Source organism: Canis lupus, chromosome 1, assembly GCF_011100685.1.
Source record: "Canis lupus familiaris isolate Mischka breed German Shepherd chromosome 1, alternate assembly UU_Cfam_GSD_1.0, whole genome shotgun sequence".
Classification (NCBI taxonomy): domain Eukaryota; kingdom Metazoa; phylum Chordata; class Mammalia; order Carnivora; family Canidae; genus Canis; species Canis lupus.
Genome location: NC_049222.1, coordinates 71,243,589 through 71,262,826, shown reverse-complemented (window position 1 = coordinate 71,262,826; position 19,238 = coordinate 71,243,589). Strand labels below are relative to the sequence as shown.

The 19,238-nt window shown below is 43.4% G+C and overlaps 1 long non-coding RNA gene and 1 pseudogene across 1 annotated transcript in view; one reads left to right on the top strand and one right to left on the bottom strand.

Annotated features, from left to right (window-relative positions):
* Positions 1 to 417: 417 nt before the first annotated feature.
* Positions 418 to 19,238, bottom strand: part of LOC102151543 — a 28,725-nt gene continuing 9,904 nt past the window's right edge. The window contains exon 3 of the long non-coding RNA XR_005353946.1: positions 418 to 527. This is a non-coding gene — a long non-coding RNA (uncharacterized LOC102151543). The remainder of the gene's footprint in view (positions 528 to 19,238) is intronic.
* LOC106559352 lies at positions 2,634 to 3,120 on the top strand (annotated as a pseudogene).

Here is a 19,238-nt window from a genome sequence, read left to right as displayed (position 1 = left end):
TGTTTGTGTTTATGTCCCAGGCCCAGAATAAATAAATAGCTACATGGTATTGAAATCACCTGTCAAAATAGCCTCTGCAGTTCTGGGGCACAAAGAGAAGTCTCCTGTGATTGGCTAACTTGCTGCAAGAATTCAAAGGCTGTTTATCTCATTTAGTAACAAAAAGACCTATAATTACTACATTTTGACCCCAAGGCAGGCAATTACTTCACAAAAACTCTCCCCAGGAAACCAGACATTAGCCTGGCTAATTAGGCTGACCTGGCTGCACTCTGCTCAGAGGGCCGCCCACACGGCTGGACGCCGAGGCTGGGCTGCGGGGCGGCTGCGGGGCGGCTGCGGGGCGGCTGCGGTCAGAGGAGGCCTGGGGTGGCGCTGCGCCGTGTGTTGTGTGTTGTGTTTTCTTTTTTTACTACTTACTTGTATGTGCTCCTTGAAGCCCGAGACCTCTCCCAGAAACGGTCTCTCATCAAAAAGAAGTGGCTCCCAGACAAATTGATCTTTATTGCATGAGGAGGAGGAGGAAGCTGGCAAAAAGAAAAAAGAAAGGAAAAGCAACTGAGATCGTAAATTCTTTCCAACATAGGAAATCAGTCTTTGCCCCTTTAGGAATATGGTTTGTTGTGTCAGCCGATTAGGCGAATTTCCTAGCCCCCTTTTGTCCTTGAGCCGCTTGGGGGTTGACTTCTATTTGGGTTCTGGGTTCTATGAGGCTGGGCTGATTTTTTTTTTTTTAAACGTCCGAAGCCTGTAGAATTCTCCTGCTGAAAAATCAGATGAATCCCCAAGGGGTGCTGGGAGGTGGGTTACAAAGTCCTCAGACCCTTTCCACACATGAAGAAGTGCATAGAGAGACGATGTGCTGCACCTGGCTGGGCAAAATGCCTTGAAACCCAGGATACTCTGGCGATTGAAACAAGGATCTGCACAGAGGGAGGTTTTCAAAAGGGTGGAAGGGGAATTGGCAATTCTCTTCTAGGGCTGCAGGCTAGAGGTGTCCAAGGGCGAGTGCACCAACAGGATGTCTTGGAAGGTGAAGAGATGGTTACCTGATTGGGGCAGGTCTCAGCAAGCAGAAAGCAGCCCAAGTCAGCTTGGGCGAACTCAGGCAGAGGGATCAGAACGGCTAGGCTCACTCATCCCTTTGAGCTCACACCCTAATGGTGTTAAAGAAAAAATTCATTCTGACGCTTCTAAAAAGGGAAGGAAGACCTTAGCCAAGACTGTGGCGACAGGTGTCCTGACTGTGGCCATGGGAGAGAGACTGGGCTCCACTCTGAAGATAGCCAAGACAGCTGGGATTTACAACCAAGGAGCAGAGCAAGAGGGTCTGTGTATGAAAAAGTACTAAGAGTAGACATAAAGCTCTATCTTGCTAACCTAATCTAAGATTCTTGCCAGAGGAGGACTGGGAGTGATCAGATACAGAGGGGAAGGGCTGAGGAATTTGATCCGATATGGGAGGTACAGTGGGGGTCCTTCTAACCCAACTCAGCAGGACTCGGTGCATCATGAGGCAAGCTGAAGGCAGGGCCCAAGGACGAAGCCTTTTTGAGAAAAGGGTTCAGAGGAGTCTAAAGTTTAGTCAGTGAGAGAGTCTTTGTCCAACGGAAGGTTGAAAGGCAAAAGGTGCGGAAGCACCTGGACCTTTTCCCTAATGGTTTTAAAACAAAGATCAGAAAGGGAAGGAAGGAAGGAGAGGTGGGTGTTCTCTGTGGAAGGAAGGAAGGAGAGGTGGGTGCGCATGTGGTTCCTCTGGTGCTGCTGGCTTCTGAATGGCTTCTGAATGGCTAAGCGGCTCCAGCTGCCTAGCCGCATGAGAACCAGGTGGAGAGCGTTCCAGGAGGTCCTGAAGCAGAACCTCCCCGGCTTCCTACAGAAGAAAGAGTCGAGATGTGTTGTGACTACACTCTGAGCAACCAGCAGCATTTGGTGCTCGGTTGGCCGTCAGAAGGTCTGACCTTTACTCAACTCTTCCTTGGGTGGCACTTCAGGATTTCCAAAGCAAGGTTCCCAGAGCTGCATGGAAAAGCTAAGTGTGATGCTACATACTCATTCTTACTCAAAGGCAGCTGGGAGGAATAAATAATTACAAAGTGACGATGCCAGCATTTTGAATGACCACTTCAGAAGCACGCCACCTAATAACGTGCCAGGTGCATGGCTTGGCCTGTCTTCAGCCCCTGACCTCTATCTTTCATGAAACTAAAGCATTTGCTCAGGGTAAGATAACTGAGCCAGAGTAGGGCCTATATATATGTATGTGTATGTGCCTGCGTGGGTGTGAGAGAATTCTTCAAAGGTCAAACCATGGATCTCATAGGAATATCAAATGACATATGCCAATGATTTTTATTTAACTGATTAATTAACGTTGTTAATCAGTAAGGTGTTAGCACTCGTTCAAAGGAGAACCCCAGGGACAGACACATACCTAGGGCAATAAGAATACCAAGATGAATTTGCTTAGTAGATGTCAAAGTGACCCCTTCCACAGTGGGAGACACAAATCAGTGGGACCTCCACCATGTGCAAAATTGTTTGCAGTGCTACAAGTTATCCACACTTTACAGAACTTTAAAAAGCTCAACAACAGCCTTTCGGCCGGAACCGCCATCTTCCAGTAATTCACCAAAATGACCAACACAAAGGGAAAGAGGAGAGGTACCCGCTATATATTCTCTAGGCCTTTTAGATAACATGGAGTTGTTCCTTTGGCCACATACATGCGAATCTATAAGAAAGGTGATATTGTGGACATCAAGGGAATGGGCACTGTTCAAAAAGGAATGCCCCACAAATGATACCATGGCAAAACTGGAAGGGTCTACAATGTTACTCAGCATGCTGTTGGCATTGTTGTAAACAAACAAGTTAAGGGCAAGATTCTTGCCAAGAGAATTAATGTCCACATTGAGCATATTAAACACTCAAAGAGCCGAGATAGCTTCCTGAAGCATGTGAAGGAAAATGATCAGAAAAAGAAGGAAGCCAAAGAGAAAGGTACTTGGGTCCAACTGAAGCACCAGCCTGCCCCACCCAGAGAAGCACACTTTGTGAGAACCAATGGAAAGGAGCCTGAACTGCTGGAACCCATTCCCTATGAATTCATGGCATGATAACTGTAAAGGAAATAAAAGACCTCAGGATTGTAAAAATAAAAATAAAAATAAAAAAATAAAAAGCTCAACAACAATGAAAGGGGCAGACATAAAATTAAATAATCTGGAAAACTGGACATAAAATCTAATAGATCTGGAAGTCATGCCAGACAACACCTAGTTTTCCATTGAAGTTGCCCAGCTATCTTTTTGGTTCATTTGAAAGCCTTTCACAATTTTTCCCTAATATGTAATATATATATACACACACACACACATACACATATACAAGGGTGTGGTTTTCCACCTCTCTGTTCATGCATATGTTGTTTACGTTCTTTTTTCTTTTTCTAGAGAGAGAGAGAGAATGAGCACACAGGAGCTGGGGGGCGGGGGAAGAGGCAGAGGGAGAGGGAGAATGAGGAGCCCGACACGGGGCTCCATCTCAGGAGCCGGAGATCATGACCTGAGCTGAAATCAAGAAGTAAGACACTTAACCAACTGAGCCACTCATGTGCCCCCAAATGTTTACTTTTTAATTAAAGAATCCTTTCCCATTGTTCCCCACCAGTCCAAATGTGATTTTCCTGACCAGCCCTAGACCTAATAAATCAGAATCTAAGGGGGACTTTGGACTCTGCCTTTTAACCAGCTGCCGCAGCTGAGTCTCCGATGCATAGCATACACACCAGAGTGGTGGGGAGATGGTTCATGGATTAAAATTGAAACTTAAATTGCGGGCAGGATTTGGGAAAGAGCAGAAGGCATTCCATGAATAGGGTCTATGGGGGAAAGGGCAGGGAAGTACAGGGAGGTATGGGAGAGCCAGGGGAGGCAGGGATGCCTGCCTGAGGGAAGCGTGGAGAGGAATAGATTGGATGAGTGGGAGATGCAGGAGGGTCAGACTTAATCCTGAGTTAATGCACATATTTTTCAGCAGAGAATTAATATAAGAAAAGCAGTGTTTAAGGAAGGCTTGTGGGGGGCATGGTAGACAGAATAGGCTCTGTTCTCCAAAAAGATGGAGGCATGTTTCCTGAATGTGCTGCTTCATTTCAGCCTTGGAAGGGAGGGGTGCTTATTGAGAGAGAGAGAGCAAGACGTGGTCAATTTCTCTAGGTATAATCACTGGGGGACTGAATACACATGTGGGCAATGGCCAGGCCAAAGCCTATATAAAAATGGTACTCTGACCCACAGACTGCATCAGCCACCCAAGAAACCAGCCCATGATAACTCAGTAACCAGCCCAGGATGCCAACGTGCTATCTACACTTGAAACCTTCCCTTCTTGCCACTATAAAGCTTTCCCACTCAGCTGCCTGCCTTCAGTCTCTGCCAAATGCAAGTGATGGTGGCTGACTCCCTTGCTAAAGCACATTCTGGTCTGACAGTTGTGTAGTGATATCTCACAGTAATTTTTCAGAAACGATTTATAATTTGGCACATACCAGTTCAACTACTTTGCATTACTGTCTTCTTCCTCTGAGCCACACTTTTAACAGAGAAAACTCATTCCACATCCGCTTCTCTTTCTTCTCTTCATTATTCCTCGTGGGATTAAAGGAATGTAGAAAAGGTCCCCATTTTCTCTTGGGTCATACTGTCCCAACCAAGCCTCAGTGATGGCCTGTCCTTGCTTTCACCACTGGCGCTGTAGCCAGCAGGGAATGAAGGGAAGACACTGATGGCCAGAGGGCTACGGGCAGTGAGTCTGTCCTTTGTGTCTGTATATATTCATTTTCTAGCCACAGCACAGGTTGTTTTGCTTTCTGCTGCTTGGGGAAAGAAGGAAATGCAAATGTACTCGCTGTTGGTTAAGCCTCCTGGACAGTAAAAACAAAGACAGCTCTACTGTTTTTTTCCTAAATAATGTAGGGTAACCCCTTTGAGAGCCCTTCAAAGATATCTGCACATTTCAAAGACTTTTGAAGTTAGAAGGAGTCCTGAGCAAGACCCTCAACAAACATCACTTATGTGCCTACTGTGTGCCTGGCTCTAGGCGGGGCACGGGGCTAGAGCCCTGCATACGAATGAGCCAGACTCTCCATCTACTGTCAGCAGATACAGCTGAGGCAGGTCACATGCTCAGGAAGAAAGGACCAAGGGCTGCTGGGAGTTGGGAGGACTCCACAGCTCACTGTCAGGAATTGGGGAATGCAGTGATCAACTCCCCCAAAGCTTCTCAAGCCTGAAAAAGGCTGAGAATCATGTGAGATGCCTGCTAAAAACATAAATTCCTGGATCTCACCCCAGACAGACTGAATCAGAACCTCTGGAAGAAGAACCCAGGAAACTGTGTTTTATTTTATTTTATTTTTTTCAGGAAGCTGTATTTTAAAACAAGCTATCCATATGTTCTGCAGAGTGAATTGTGTGCCCCCCTCCCTAAACCCTGAGGGAATAGTATTTGGAGTTGGGGACCTTTGGGAGGTAATTAGGTTTAGATGAGGTCATGAGGGCGGGGGGGCCCCCATGATGGGATTAGTGCTGTTATAAAAAGAAACATGAGATACTTGCATACAAGGATAAATGACCATGTGAGGACGCAGCAAGAAAATGGCCATCTGCAAGCCATGAATAGGCCCCCACCAGGAAATGAATCAGCTGGCACCCTGATCTGGAACTTCCAGCCTGCAGAACTGTGAGGAATAAATTCCCACCATTTAAGCCCCCCAGTCTACGGTATTCTGTTGTGCCAGCCCCAACAGCCTCATACAATATGATTCTAGAATTATCCTGACTGAGAACCATTGACCCAACCAAGCCCTCTCATTTGTCAGGTGAGGAGATGGAACACAGTGGGGTACATATCTCACCTGGGGTCTCCATACCTAGTTCATGGCCCACTCATGACTGAGTCCTGGTTCTCTGACTTTCAGACCAGGGCCCCTGCTGCCACCTCAAAAATGACAAGTTTCATCTGCAAGTCAACTCTGGTTGATTGCTGGTGGCTGCCTAGAGGACCTTGTCAGGAAGGGTTCTAAGGACAACTGCAGGCTCAGGTGATGTGGGCGCACGGCTGGCAGAGAGGGCATGTACGGAGTCAGAAGCATCATGGTTTGGGCAGGAAACCTGGACTTGGAATCCAGCTACCCAGGCTGATAAAGCCCCTCCCACTTTTTAAAAAGATTTTATTTGTTTATTCATGAGAGACACAGAGACAGGCAGAGACACAGACAGAGGGAGACGCAGGCCTCCCCTAGGGAGCCCCGATGCGGGACTCGGTCCCAACACCCCGGGATCAGCCTGAACACAAGGCAGATGCTCGACCGCTGAGCCCCCTGGCCTCCGGCTGATAAAGGCTCTCATCACTTGGCTTCAGGAGATCGGAACCTGATGGTGTCGCTCACGGCAACAGCAGCGGCGCCTGGAGCCTCCTAGCCAGGTAAATCCTGGGGTCCCGCCGGGACTCGCTGGCCTGGGTCCCCGGGCGCGGGGCGCACCGATCTGCCCCAAGGCTGCGCTAGGGTGTGTAGCGGGACGGGTGTGTCTGGGGCGACCCCGATAAGGTGTGAGGCACGAGGAGCTGCTTCGCGGACGGGCCAGCGAGTGCGCGCCACAGCACGGCGGGGGCCCCCCGGGCCCCACGTCCCGGGCTCCGGCTTAGCCCCGCGTCTCTCACCGCCACCCCCGAGGTCGAGGTCGCGTGTGGCGCAGATGGACTCCGGGGGAGCCCTCCTGAGGCTGTCGGCATGCGCTCGGCCCTCAGCCCCGGGCCCCCCGAAGACTGGCCAGGGCCGGGCGTCTCTGGTTGGCGACGCCCTGCAGCCGAGACCGCCTTTGAGCGAGCGGCCCTCCCTGTGCAGCCGCGGCCTCTATTACCAACCCTTCCATTTTCTGTTAAGCAACGTGTTTGGAAGCCTGAGTGAATTAGAGACAGTAAGTATTTGATTGCTTACATTATTCTGGTTCAAACATGGCTCCAGGCCCGGCACTAATTTATTTATTTTCATATGGCCCATTTCTACTCCGCTTGGGGATCTGCCACCCCCGGCCTCTCCCCAGCTGCTGTCCCTCGCCCACCCACGCCCCTTGCCACCCTTCTTCCCGGTCCGACTCTCCCGTGGGGTGGAAGGTCCGTGACGGATGCCCCATCGGCAGCCTCCAACCCAGAGGCTCGGCTTCCGCCCACGGGGTTCGGGGTTCGCGCGCCCTGCCCAGCCGGGGCCTCCGAGCTGACGGGCACAGGGCCACCTACCAGCGGCTCAGCAGAGCCCGGAGCTTTCCAGAGCAGCCGCCCGCGGCTCTGCGCCTGCACCACAGGGAGGGGCCGGGTGGGGGCGGGGGGGACTTCTTCCAGGAGCCCCTAAACCTGGGTGCGGAGATCGGGGCAGGTTTTGTTCATGGTCAACCTGGGGAGGAAAGCCAGCAACATGGACACGACAGAATCAGTATCCCATTACAGGTCCCCTGAGCCAACCTGTCCCCTGCTTATCCCTGCCCCCATTTGCAAAACAGCCTGCTCTGCATATGGGATGGAAACTGTGTCCTGGCAAAACACAAAAAGTAAATATTTAAAGGGAAAAAAGCACACACAAGGAAACAAAATGCCTTGCGTTTATGTTTCCATGGTCTGCCGCCAAGTACCTCCCAGCCTCTCCGGCTCATGTTCAGCTCGCCATATGGTTTGAGACCAGCGGATTAAACCCCTACACGGTTGTGAAAAACATCAGTCCATTTGGTCTGGCCTTTCTCTGCCTGCATTTGTTGTTCATTTGCGAGTTTCTCACATCCCTCAGCCGACTGCTGTCAGTGTGTTTACAGGTTTTAGATTTCTGATGGAATCGAAAACACCACACCACACAGAGCCTGCTGCAGGCCATCTCCAGGAGGAAGGGAGGCGCCCGGAGGCCCTCAAATGAATGTTTGCGTACAGAGCCCTATGACATGCATGATCCAAACCCAGCTCACATTTGGATGCCTCCATGATGAGCACTTACACCCCACCCCACCCCCGCTGCCAACTCAGGCCAAAAGTAAAAAGTGATCCTCTGTGTTGTCCCCCGTAACACCGCCCGGTGATACTGCTGACCCAGAAACTTGAAAGGTGGGCCTTGCCAGGCGGTGGGTAGAACACTGGCCAGCATTGGAGGGAAAGATACAGGAGAGGAATGTTGGGTAAGCCAAGGCCGTCCAGAACAAAGCCTCCTCTGCTTCTCACTTCCGGATGGAACTAGACCCCTAACTTTTCATGTTGAAGCTATTGTAATAAATTGTCATAAGAAATGAAATTAAAATATCCTACACAAGATCTGACACTTCCTCACCCTAGTCTGGAGGGCGAAAGCACAGCACCTAGGTAATGGTTGAGGGAGACAAACAGATACAGGGAATGCCTGTGCTGTTAAGGAAGCTCAGAGAAACAGTTTGCACATCCACATTGGACTTCCAAGCCTTGGGCTGGTACCCTTTTCGCACCATGCCTCATATTTTGCCTAGTGACTTCTACACACAGGGCCATATGGAGACAATTCTGTTCTCATTTCTCACTCAGCTCTATCCAGTTCATGCTGGGATCTGTTTAATTCAGGCCCTGTTACACATTGAGTTGGTTGCAGAAGATTATTTAGCAGGATTCATAGGCGCCTCTTGGCTGTGGATATCTGGGTGGGCTAAGGAGCCAACAGATGTGTGTTCATCTTTGAAGACAGGGAAAGACATAATACAAACTCGTTGCATTTATTTTTTTTCAGTTTCCAGCCTGGGTCCACAGACAGGCTGTCACTATCATGATTTGGAAGTTCCCTGATTTGGAAAGATAGGAAGTACATTTCTTTATTATAATAAATCATGTCTTTAAGTTGCATGATTAATAGAGCAAAGACTCTAGAGACCTGAAGGAGTACCTAGACTTCTGGTCCTTTCAGTACTAACTTTCAGTTTGGACTTTTCAGGACCCGTGATTTGATCAAATGTCTTAATGTGTCACAATGTGTCTAGCGTCCTTCATGTAAGTGAGCTATTTATCAGACCAGAAGTGATTGGACATTAACCCTTGAGTATGTCCTAGTAGAGAGGCTCAAACTCTAAGAGGTGACACCATAAGCTGACACCACCAACATAGCTATGTCAGACTAGAACCACATGCCACAAAATGTAGTAAGTCCCAAAATGGGCATGAGAGACAAGCAAAGGAAAACTGAAGAGAGTGTCCCCAGATCTGAGAGGAAAGCCCCATTTTGACCAAAATAAAGAAGCAGCCATCCTCCTGAAGCTACAAAGAGATAAACAATCCTAACTGTGGAACAAAAGGTCCTTTTGAAATATACTCACATCATTTAAAGACTATAAATTTTCCTCAGTATAGAGATCTGACCATAACTCTTAGGTTTTGACAGGAAGTTTTTCTTTCCTTAATTTTAAGATAATTTATCATTTTTTAAAATTTAAATACAATTTAGTTAACATATATTATTAGTCTCAGGGATAGAATTTAGTGATTCATCAGTTGCATATAACACCCAGGGCTCATTAAATCACATACCCTCCACAATGCCCATCACCCAGTTACCCCATCCCCCCAACCACATCCCTCCAACAATGTTGAGTTTGTTCTCTGTAGTTAAGAGTTTCTTATGGTTTGCCTCCCTTTCTGTCTTCATCTTATTTTACTTTTCCTTCCCTTCCCCTATGTTCATCTGTTTTGTTTCTTAAATTCCACATATAAGTGAAATCATATGGTATTTGTCTTTCTCTGACTGACTTATTTTGCTTAGCATCATACACTCTTCTTCCATCCACATCGATGCAAATGGCAAGATTTCATTCTTTTTTTTTTTTTAAAGATTTTATTTATTTATTTATTCATGAGAGACACAGAAAGAGAGGCAGAGACACAGGCAGAGGAAGAAGCAGGCTCCCAGCAAGGAGCCCGATGTGGGGCTTGATCTCAGATGCTGGGATCATGCCCTGAGCCAAAGGCAGACACTCAACTGCTGAGCCACCCAGGCATCCCAAGATTTCATTCTTTCTGATGGCTGAATAGTATTCCATTATGTATACATAGACCACTTCTTTATCCATTCATCTGTCAATGGACATCTGGGCTCTTTCCATAGTTTGGCTATTGTGGACATTGCTGCTATAAACATTGGGATGTATGTGCCCTTTTGAATCACTATGTTTGCATCCTTTGGATAAATGCCTAGTAGTGCAAATTGCTGGGTTGTAGTTTTATTTTTAACTTTTTTTTTTTTTTTTTTTAACTTTTTGAGCACTCTCTACACTGTTTTCCAGAGTGGCTACACCAGTTTGCATTACCACCAACAGTGTAAAAGAGTTCCCCTTTCTCCGCATCCTCGAGACGTATGTTATTTCCTGAGTTGTTCATTTTAGCCATTCTGATCAGTGTGAGGTGGTATCTCATTGTGGTTTTGATACGTCTTTCCCTGATGCCGAGTGCCATTGAACATTTCTTTTTTTTTTTTAATTTTTTTATTATTTATTTATGATAGGCACACAGTGAGAGAAAGAGGCAGAGACACAGGCAGAGGGAGAAGCAGGCTCCATGCACCGGGAGCCCGACGTGGGATTCGATCCTGAGTCTCCAGGATCGCGCCCTGGGCCAAAGGCAGGCGCTAAACCGCTGCGCCACCCAGGGATCCCTCCGTTGAATATTTCATCGTGCGTCTGTTAGCCACTTGTCTATCTTCTTTGAAGAAATGTCTGTTTATGTTTTCTGCCCATTTCTTCATTGAATTTTTTGTTTATTGGGTGTCGAGTTTGATAAGTTCTTTATAGATCTTGGATTCTAGCCCTTTATCTGATATGTCATTTGCAAATATCTCCTCCCATTCTGTAGGTTACCTTTTAGTTTTGTTGACTGTTTCCTCTGCTGTGAGAAGCTTTTTATCTTGCTGAAGTCCCAATAGTTCATTTTTGCTTTTGTTTCCCTTGTCTCTGGAGACATGTCTAGCAAGAAGTTGCTGTGGCCAGGGTCACAAAGATTGCTGCCTATGTTCTCCTCTAAGATTTTGATGGATTCCTACCTCACATTTAGGTCTTTCATCCATTTTGAATATATCTTTGTGTCTAGTGTAAGAGAATGATCGAGTTTCATTCTTCTGCACGTGGCTGTCCAATTCTCGCAACACCGTTTGTTGAAGAGACTGTCCTTTTTCCAGTGGATATTCTTTCCTGCCTTGTTGAAGATTAGTTGACCATAGAGTTTCTGGGTTCTCTATTCTGTTCCATTGATCTATGGATCTGTTTTTGTGCCAGTACCACACTGTTTGATGATCACAGCTTTGTAATACAGCTTGAAATCCAGCATTGTGATGCTCCCGGCAGTGGTTTTCTTTTTCAACATTCCTTTGACTATTCATAGTCTTTTCTGGTTCCATACAAATTTTAGGACTGTTTGTTCCAGCTCTATAAAAATGCTAATGGTATTTGGTAGGGGTTGCACTGAACATGTAAATTGCTCTAGGTAGCTTAGACATTTTAGCAGTGTTTGTTCTTCCAATTCATGAGCGTAGAATGTTTTTCCACTTCTTTGTGTCTTCTTCAATTTCTTTCATAAGTGTTCTATAGTTTTTGGAGTATAGATCTTTTACCTCTTTGATTAGATAATTTATCACTTTTAATTTGCCTTTTTCCTTTTAACAGCTACCACCAGGTTATTTTCCCAAAGTGTTTGCCAGTTCAGACCCTGCTAGCATCGCAAGGCATGAGAGATAAGTCTCCCCACATCTTCACTGGCACTGATTATTATCATTATTTTTATTTTTTGCCAACCTGATTAGCAAACCATTGGATCTCTTTATTGTTATATAACATTCCTTCAAATACTGGTGATGTTGGGCAGTTTTTCAAATGTTTGACATTCATTTTCATTTCAACTTCAGTGAATTGTGCACTTTCCCTCCTTCCTTTTTTTTTCTTTCTTTCTCTTTCTTTTTTGCTCAATAATTTGTAAGAGATTCTCAATGTTAGAAATATTAGTGCTCTCTCATATGTGTCAAATATTTTCTCTAGTCCCATCATCTCTATGTTAATATTTTTGTATTGTATTTGGCCACATAAAAATATTAACTTTTTATGTAGCAGGTTTGTCCTATTTTCCCTTAAGACATTTTGGTTTCCTGTCTTGCTTTAAAAAACCTCCTAGAGGTTAAAAACATTATCCTAAATTCCTGATTAGAGTTGCATCAAATTAGGTACTAATTAAGAAAGCTCTGTGTTTACATTCTTGTGCTCCTCCAAGCAAACTATGGCGTGTGGGCCAACTTCAGCTCATCACCAGTGTTCCTAAATAGCATTTTATTGGCCCCAGACACTCTCATTCATTTACATATTGCCTATAACTGTTTTTGCACCACAATGGCAGAGTTGTGTATTTGTGACAGTTGTATGGCCAAATAACCTAAAATATTTATTTCTGGGGCAGCCCGGGTGGTGCAACGGTTTAGTGCTGCCTGCAGCCCGGGCTATGGTCCTGGAGACCCGGGATCGAGTCCCAGTCGTGCTCCCTGCATGGAGCCTACTTCTCCCTCTGTCTGTGTCTCTGCCTGTCTCTCTCTCTCTCTCTCTCTCTCAATAAATAAATAAATAAATAAATCTTTAAAAAAAATAAAAGAATAAAATATTTATTTCTGTCTGGCTCTTGACAGAAAAAGCCTGTCAACCTTTACACTGTTAAGATCTTTGCATGTCTGTCCATTTCTTCAGATCCAATTCATTTCTTTCTTTAAATCTCTGTACGTCTCTCCATTTGTTCAAATCCTATTTTATATCTTTCAATGATGCTTTATAATTTTTCATCATCTTTAAAAGGAGGATCATGATAGTACCCATCTATTGACGTGCAGATTAAGTTAATTAAGGTGAAATGCTTAGGACAATACCTGGCTCATAAAAAGCCTTAAAAAAAAAATAGCAGCCACTGTTTTACCTTGGCACAAAGAGGTTCAATAGACAATAAGACATAATTCTCACCATTCTGAATTTCCTGATTACTGTAGATTTTCTTTAAGTCATCAACTGTCTTGTTAGAATTTTTTTCCTGATTGTAAAATTAATAGAAATACATTCTAGAGATTTGAAGAGAGATATCAAGTATGACAATTTTAAAAATTAAAATCTCCTCTGATCCCTCAGCCCACAGAAACAAGTTTTACTACACTGATGAATATCTAGCATGGTTTTGTTTCTGTGGATACATATCCATGTGTTCACTTGTCGGGTGGAACCCAACTGTTCCATGACATTTGAGTACTAGAGACATCATGTTTCTTTTTCTAAATCAAATCCTAATCTGGCTGAGCTTAGTGAGAAGGCTAATGTCAGTCATTTGGGGGCTCCATTCTATGTCTTATATTAGACCAACTAAGGACCTGTACTACTCTGCTTGGGGAAAGAGGCAGGTATGGTCCTTGCTGGGGGTGGGGGTGGTCACTGCTGACATTATGCACCACCAGTTAATGGTGCTGCTGCCACCAGACAGCAATTCTTCACCATTGGTAGGCACCATTACCCCAGATGGCATCAGGTTGCCCTTCATAGCGGTCCTTCCTGCTAACTACTTGCTGAGTCACAAAGACCCTTGCTATCATTCCAAAGCCACAGCTTAGTGACCCAGCTCCACAGGCACTCATGAAGCCAGTCACCTGGGACCACACCTGAGAGCAAAGCTTCCATCCCTTCACAATGTCCTGAAGTATCTGCCAACCCACCTTCTTATCTGGGCACCCTGTCCCTCTCCACCTTGGAAGTACAAAAGCTATGCCTCTCTTCAGGGGACTAAACTCTTTTCAACAGAGATCCAGGTGGTCCTTGAAACATTTTTTAAAGGCTGTTCAATTTTAAATACCCCCTTAGTGGCAGGGCCTCCTTAAGAGGAAGAAGGGAGATACTTCCATTTTTCCTTGGTACATCTACAAATACAAAGTAATCTAAAAGATACTAGTTAATTTTTCATTTGAGATGATTCTTTAACACTGTTTCTGCAGCCTACTGTTAATGAATAACATGTAGGCATATTTTCATATTCCTAAATAATCTTTAAAATATTATAGTAATAGATAAATATGTGTGTATTATATATCTGTGTATGCATATATAACTATACATATACAATAGTTTCCACTAAATGTAAGAATGCTCCTATATTTGAATTCAACCTTGAATTTTTGCCAAAATCTACTTCAGACTTGGCATCAGCCTTTGGAAGGTCAAAGAGCTGAATGCTGACTTCAACATCATTTCTGGTATCCCGAAACTTGTGTACGACCAATGATTGTGAGAACCTATAGATTTTCATCATATCTAATCAAGGGAACAATAGTAATATGAATAAAGCAAGACATCATGAACTAATTATTAATATCTTATTATTTACCTTAAGGTCTAGGTAAGCATTCTGGATATAACATGAGGCAAAATCTCCTTATCTGTTTTATTTAAACAAATAATATAGAATTTTTATAAAATTCTATCAGCTAGCTGATACATAAATAAGTAAAATGATGAGATAAATAATATAGATCATGAAAAATATTAACTTCACATGGAAAACAATTATCAGTAACTTTCCAATGATTAAATGGGGACACAGACAAATGGTTAATACAAATGTTAAAAGAGCATGTAAAGCTAAGTAGCTCAAAAAGTTGTATCTTTTTAAAGCACATATACATCAATAAAACTTTCAACAATATAAGGATAAAGATAACCACTAGATTATACTGTAATTCTCATATTTGGAGAATTATTTGGCACAGGAGCATTACTAATTTCACACAAAGCAAACTTTAAGAACTATGTTGAATTTTTGGTTACTTAACTCCACATAGACCAGGAGTCTTTCCAGGAAAGTCCCCTACTTAGGAATTCTTATCTATGAGAATTCATACTTTTCACCCTGAAATTCCTTCAGGAGGAAAACAAATCCAGAATCATGTGTTATCACCTACACAGCCTGATAAATAACTGTTAATCCAGATATAATAAAGAATAAAAATTAATTAAGAAATACTGCAGATAAATGAGATACCCAAAGTATATATTTTTACTAGCCATCAAAACAAAAGATGGTATTAATTCTTTCAAAAGATAATTTTTATTGTTTGAGGTCTATGGAAACTAAAATTTTGATCAAAAACTTGTCAAAATGTTGCTCTGGTGAAGACTGGTATCAGTAGATGAAGACAAAGGACTTTTGCAATTTGATTTATTCAAGTGATAAACTACAAAGTTACTCCCAGAAAACACATTTTAAGAAGCTTTTTTTCTTGAGTCATATTCTGCTATGTGCAGAAGGCTTAGTGGTGTTATTAAATGTGTTACTTTTGTACTTTCTACATCAGTTTGAAGTCTAGTGTACTTCATCTATTTTGATGCCAAGAGGCTGATTCTTCCCAGCAGAGCAAATCTTATTGAAGAAATATTTATAAAATGAAAAGTCCATCATGAAAAGTGTTGGGCAATTGCCTCTGACAAGAACAAACACAGCGAAGGCTACAAGTGATTAGGAGTCACAAGCATCCCATGGTCATTGGCATTTTTCAGTTGCATACTGAGGAAGCTATGATGGCATAGAATTGCTGCCTGCAACCACCACTGAGTGGGCCTTCCATCATTCCTTTCCACTCACAGACAAACCACATGACACAGAAGAGAATGTGGAACTGTCTTATCGTGTGATTTTGTAAAATGTTCCAATAAACTGGAATAGCTGCTATTGCATGTTCAAAGGCTGCTTGAGCAACCAAAAGCCTTAAATTTGTGCCATGAAGAGAATACCAATTTAGTACGAGTCCAACCAAAGTTTGCTTGCAGAGCAAGTAGCTCATTTGTGGGCCATGCCAAAGAAGTGCACCACCTCATGGGCTTTGAGAAGGCAAGTGTCTCATTCCCCAGCCTGATGTAAGGTCCTCCTACATTCCCGCTGCTCAGAAGGTATTGGGCTTGGCACACATGCAAGGGCAAACTGAGTGGCAGGTGGAAATTCAGATGATAGTGTTGTCTTATAAGCCAATTACCTTGCTCCATGGCTCTATTTTTAGGGTGAACATTTTAAGGACAAATTTTTCCTCGAGTACATGCAAAAGTATTAGAAATAAATATGACCAAGGCTTGTTCTTTCTTTCACCATGGTTTGTTGGAGTTTGGGTTTTTCTTGCTTTTCCTGGGCTATCTAGTTCTTTACATGCTACTTTGCGGCAAGCTGAGTCTTGAGCACCACCTTCCACAAAACTGAAGATCAAGAAGGAGCTTCAGCCTGTGATTAGGTTTTCAATGGGTTCACAAAAGAAACTTTACCCAACCTGGGCCCCGGAGTCTTCTCAGATGTCCCAAGAAGAGAATTCCTAGCGAGGCTCAGCTGATCTCAAAAGTTTCAATAAAGAACCATAGTAAAAAAAAAAAAAAAAAAAAAAAAAAGAACCATAGTAAATTGACTCTCAACCCTAGTATCAAACTCCCTTCCCTTCTACAAACAGCAGGCAGAGAGAAGACCTCGCAGGGGCCTGTGGATCGCACACTCAACAGGAGGAGGGGTAGAGTAAGGACATCGTTAACTGCTCGGAAAGAAAGGATGGAAAGGATAGTGCCATTTATTAAATACCAGCGCCACCTCAACCAGCACTCTACACTGCAAAAAGAATAACAGTAGAAGGAAATTGATGTTGAATCAAGGTGAAAAGATCTAGATGTAGCTGTCATTATTGCCTGTATGACAGAGATCTTTCTGAGGATACCAGCATGGAGAATTATGACACAAAGTCGATGTAAACATAAACCTTACTCTTGTACTGTTTTTTCTTACTAGTAATGTTAGGGTCATTGTGTAGCAGCTTGAGAAAGCTGCTCCGTGTTAGGACAAACTGTATAATATTTGGTAATCTATGATGTAAGCTCTGTCTTTTTTGTGTCTTTTCTATCCTGATTACAGTCATGTGTGAAGAAGCCATGTAGTTTGCATTTGAAGACTTCGGTATACTTTAGCTCCACTTTTTGATTTGACCCAAAGAAATACTAATGGGTTTTGAGTGTTGCCTGTGTATTTTCGAAGCCTGAGGTCATTAAGATAAAACCTAACATCAAAAATTGGATGCCAAGTAACTTGTGCAGAGGGAATATATAGAAAACACTGAGAGGTTTGGCTGGAGCACAATTAGGGCAGCGTGCATAAACTAGATTGTCTGGTTTTCAAAAATTTGAATTGTAATAAAAATTTTTGTATGTTATTTCAATTTTCAGTAGCAAATAAATGTGTGTGCATAATCTTATTAAAATTGAGACTTATTTGGAAAAAGAAAGATGAAGTTATATTCAGAAAGTCTCTTCAAACAGCGCATTCATTTTCAATTTTGGGGGTCTGCTCCAGCTCCATAGACAAAATCTCCAGGCCCAGGACATGAAGACCAAAGATTTGACTTTAACTTGTTATGTTTACACAGGGTTTCTCATTTGCCTTATTGACATTCAGAATTAATAATTTTTTGTTGTGAGGGGATGGCTGTATTGTGCACTGTAGGACGTTGAGCAGCATCCCTCGCCTCTACCCAATAGGTGTCAGTAATATATCTCTCCCCAGTTATGACACTCAAAAATGTCTCTAGACATTGCCTAGTGTCTCCTGGGGGACAAAATCACCCAGAGAACCATTTGTTTAGAGGAAGGAAATCTTAATTAACGGTACAAGCATTTCTTACATGATAAGCCTCCATAAACATGCTGCCATCAACCCCCGCTAGGCATTAGCAAGGGGGTTCTACAAGACCCAACACTTACAAAATTGCCCAAACTCACCACGTTCCCCAGGCTGATTTCAGTTGGAAACAGGCTTCTGTTTAGCTCATACCCATGAGCACAGAGTCACAGGAGCACTCTGTTTGTTGATGGTGCTAAGATGTCACTGTTACCACACTATATTATTAAACTTTTAAAAGTTAACTACAGGGTTGGGGCGGGGGGTGCCTGGGTGGCTCAGTCAGTTAAGCTTCTGATTCTTGGTTTCTGCTCAGGTCATGATTTCAGTCAGGGTCATGAGACAGAGCCACATGTCAGACTCCACACTGAGCACAGAATCGGCTTCCGATTCTCTCTCCCTCTCCCTCTTCTGCTCTTCCTTTCACTTGTTTGTGCACTCTTGCTCTCACTCTCTCTAAAATATATTTTAAAAGATCTCTTTTTTTTTTAAAGTTAGCTATTGGAATTCCTTAGTGAACATTGATGTGTTAGGTAAGTTTTTAAGTAAAATTTCAGAAGTACCCATGGAGCACAAAGTTCTAAGATGGCAATATGTGGCTCTCACAGAATATCAGTTTATAAATATGTGTATTCAACATTGGGTCAAACTATGTATTTAGAGTGTATGTCTGAGGAAAGTATCCTGAAGACCCAGAATGGACCAGGGCCAGGGCCATGAGGGGTGCTCAGCAGTGTCTGCTGAATGAATGATTCGGTTAGCCAACCCTATATTGTGGAGCAGTGAAGTTGTTTGCAATAATTTGGTTTTATAAATTACTTTGTGATGAACTTTTTAAATCACTATGCAGTTAAATCCAGTTATCCCCTTCAAAAAAATTTCTAGAAGTAGAATTATGGCATCAAAAGATCTGAACGACAAAAAAAAGAACAACAACAACAAAAAAAAGATCTGAACATTTTTATGCTTTTTTTTATACCTATTATTGTGTCCTCCAGAAAAATCCATTTACACCATCAGTAATGTCTTGGAAGACCCTGGGCATTATGATTCTTTTCAAAGACCTTTACTAACACGATAGGAAAACATTGTATCTTCTTTTTATTATTTCACATTTCTTTGGTTTCAGAACAAACAACAATTACATCGCACCAAAACAACCATCCATCACTGTTTCTTTATCTGAGCCTCTGACGACATGGTTGGATGGCAGTTGGGGCACATGAGGTATGAGATATATGTAGCTTTAAAACCAAGAGTCACACGTGGCCTGGAAAAGTGTTTGCACATTGAGAGCATGAAGGAACTGTAGTCTGTGAAGGAACAGCAGGTGCTTATTCCCCATATACAGATTCACTGAATGGAAGAGTGAACACACTCAATCTGCCTTGTTTGAACAAGATATTTAAACATTCTGCAACTACACACATTTTTAACTTGGTCTGCTTTCGCACTCTCTCCCTGCCAAGGAGGAATAGTTGAAT